Source organism: Benincasa hispida, unplaced genomic scaffold (assembly GCF_009727055.1).
Source record: "Benincasa hispida cultivar B227 unplaced genomic scaffold, ASM972705v1 Contig66, whole genome shotgun sequence".
NCBI classification, from domain to species: domain Eukaryota; kingdom Viridiplantae; phylum Streptophyta; class Magnoliopsida; order Cucurbitales; family Cucurbitaceae; genus Benincasa; species Benincasa hispida.
The window spans coordinates 559,694-563,371 of record NW_024065007.1 but is presented as its reverse complement, the minus strand read 5'-3'; positions in this window follow the sequence as shown (position 1 = coordinate 563,371).

Here is a 3,678-nt window from a genome sequence, read left to right as displayed (position 1 = left end):
GTGAGATCATTGATAGCATCTTATTAGTGATATTATCAGTAAAATAAGCTATCACTAATAACCACAATATGAGTGAAGTTAGTGATATCGGTGATAAAACTTAGGTGATATCTATATATCGAGTTTTTTTCAAAGGTGATAACCAATTATAGAAGTCTATCATTGATAGTCTTAAGTGTTAATATTTTAAGGTTGATTCTAATTGATGAAGGTCTATCAATGATAACGACTGTGCTATCAGTGATAGCCATGATAAAAGATTATTAGTGATAACTACTATGGTAATCAAAGTTGTTGGTCTTCTTTCAAAGTTGATCACTATTTATAAATCTATCATTGATAGCCACTGATAGCCTTAAGTAGTAATATTTCAATGTTGATTCCAATTGATGAAAGTGAATCAATGATAACTACTAATAATTGATAGCAAATTAAAAGTTAATATTTCAAAATTGTATTAATTTTTCTCAAATTGAAAGCTAATGCTAATAGCAACTATCATCGATTGCATTTGATAGAAGCTATTAGCGATAGTAGCTGATAGCCGCTATTAGTGGTTATCACTGATACATGCTATCAGTAATAGCTTTTAATTTGAGAAAATCAAGAAGAAGCGAATAAAATGGTGGCTAGACATGAATTTTTTAGTCTTTTACCATTGTTTGATCTATATATGTAATTATTTTATCCTTGTACTACATATTCTATTATTTTGGACTTGAATTCTATTTATGCAACTAGTCCTTATTATGATGATCATCATCATTATTATTATTTATGAGTTCATAATTAGTTATAATTGAAAGTTGAAATGCATCACAAATTCACAGTAGTATAGTCACTTATATGATTGTCCTTTTGTTATGAGTAAGACATATATATGATGGAACATTTCTTGCATGTGGCAAGTAACTTTATGGTACTACTTTTCTAACAATCATATATTCTATAAAATAAAATATAATATATCAAGTAATTAATTAATTAATAGAGAAACTAGTACTAAACAGGGCTAAATTTCTTCTCAACTCAAACTCATCTATTTTATTTTTCACGCCTCACTCATTAAACTAGGTTCAGATTTGGCCTTTTAGGTATATACATATTCTATTTTAATTATTCAAGTTTTAATACAATTTTCTAAGGACACGTTTCAATTATTAAACTTTAAAGGGAGAAGAAGTAGTCATTATACTTTTTTAATTAATAATTAAATAAAAAAAAAATATTATTTTGGAAGCCAACAACCTGATGTATTTATTTGTTTCTTTTAAACACTTATATATTTAAAGAAAAACACTTGTATTTATGGATAAAATAAATGGATAAAGATATTCATTTAGTTGAAGATATTCATTTTTACCTTAAAAATTAATTCTAGCTGATCAATAAAGACAGAAGTCATTCGATGAAGGAATAATTAATATTGAATCACCTGTCAAATGATAATAAATGAAATTGAAAAATAATCCTAACCTTGGACATTAATAATTTTTTTTAGCAAATTGCTACTTATTAATTGTTCACTTTAGTTTAATTTGCCAAAGAATTAATAAGAAAGACAAACTGGCTTAGTTTAAGTGTAATTACTATCAATGGTGAGTTCAGAAATTTTATTGACGGACACTTTATAAGATTTAGTAAAAACAAATACTTCAATTTGGGTATAGAGGAAGTTAGACTGTAAATTTACCACTAAACTAGTTAGTGGTCTTAATATTATGTTTTTTTTTTAATATATATTATATAAAGAGCATAAAGTCGAGGGGATTATCTCCCACTTTATAGTTTTGTACTTAAAAAAATAAATAAAATGTTGGATTACTCTTCATCCATAGTCATAATCACTTCATATTACTAAAATTGTTGTATTAATATCTCCAGTTGACCATATCTCAGGCTGGTTTTTTTGAAATAGTATATTCTGATTTTGTCTATTATTGAAATTTTATAAGATAGGGAATTTATTATTTTTTTTTTAAAAAAAGACAAGAAGCTAAAAGATCATTTGTGTACCCAAACATTTTAAGATAGAGAATTTATTTAAAATTTATATATTTTTTATACATATAATTTTATATATATTAACTAAAAATTTAAATTTGTTCGATCAACGGAGATCATATTGTTCACACGAGGTTTCCAGAGAAACGGTTTCTGGGAGTTGAACTTGAGTTGATGTTGATGTTGGAGTTGATTTGATGCGATGTGGTTCATCTCTAATATTTGATCATTCTGATTCTCTCTCAGTTGGGTGAATATGCTTGACTTGGAGAAGGAAAACACCGAACGTTCTTGAAGTAGAAGTCTCTTGAAAGCTTGGAGTATAAGTCTTGGAAGAGTATTTGTGTCTTCAAAGGTCTTTGCCTTGTAGGAATGAAGCTTGCAGTGTGCGTTCCTCCGGGTAAGTTACTGAGTAAGAGCTCTATGGAGACCTAATGTGTGAATTATGTTTTACTTAAATCAAATAAAATGAACTTTTTCTCGCAAGCTACTTCTACTTCAAGCTTCAAGACTCTGAAGCGCATTCTATAGGTAAGTTAACGGCCAGCAGAGATCTTTTTTGAAGGAAGTTCATCTGGAAAATATACGTCCTTTCCGCAAAGATAGAAGAACTGTCTATTGGTGTCAGAAGACGTTATCTCTAGAGTATACTTCACTACCCTGGATCTAGCTCGCGTGTCATAGGAGTCCCAGATTAATCAGGTCAGACATTGAGTCAATTTGAAGTAGGAAGTTTGGAAGAGCAGAGTATTCTAGTAATTATCTCAAATAGGTCTTCTCCTGAATTGGAAGCTTTGCCAGCTTTCAAACGTCTTGTAATAAGCTTCAGAACTTACTCGAAGATGACTTTGGATAGTAGCTGATATAGTTCGTATCTTCTAAAGTGTGTCATCTTGCTCCCTCTATTAGGAGTTAGTATAATGCAGAAGACCCTTTCTTCAGGAGTCTTGAAGAAAGCTATAGAAATAGTACGACTAGTCTCTTGAGGAGTTAAGAGTACTATTTTGTCATCCATTCACGCATTCCAAAGGGAGGACTTCTACTCAAGAACGTTCGGTGTCTCTTCTGCCCCTTTCTCCAAGTCAGCATATTCTATAGGATACCCGAGGACGCAGCTTGCAAGAAGATCGATTGGAAGCTTGAATCAAAGAGGTAGTACAAGTCTTGGAGAAAGTTATTAAGTGTGAGTTATATCTTCTCAGAAGAACCTTTATCTGCCTTAAATAGAATCGCATTCAAATAAGTCTCTCACGGAGTCTTCTTTCCTCGACCATTCAACACCAACTCAAGTATATTGGCAGATGTAAGCATTCAGGAGTCTCTTGCGCAAGGACTTGAAGCATCTTCTCAGGTAGCTCCTCCTGGCTTAAAACCTCGTGTGAACAAGTAATTATGGCACGGTCCGAGTGTGGACATTCGTCTACCTCTCAATCTCTCTCTCTCATCCAAGTTCTAAACTAATTTCTCAAATGCATCCACTGAAGGAAAGTGTTCATCCTCTACTGAGATGCTGCTATTCAGGCAAGGCAACACCTAACAATAAGCTCTGCTCTCAACTCACGAGCAAACTTCACAACAATATAGGAAATATGAGAAACCATTCTCATATATATATAGAAAGTCTCCTCATGGTGGCTGCTGTCGATGGGGCTTAAGGTTACATGGCTTGCTGAT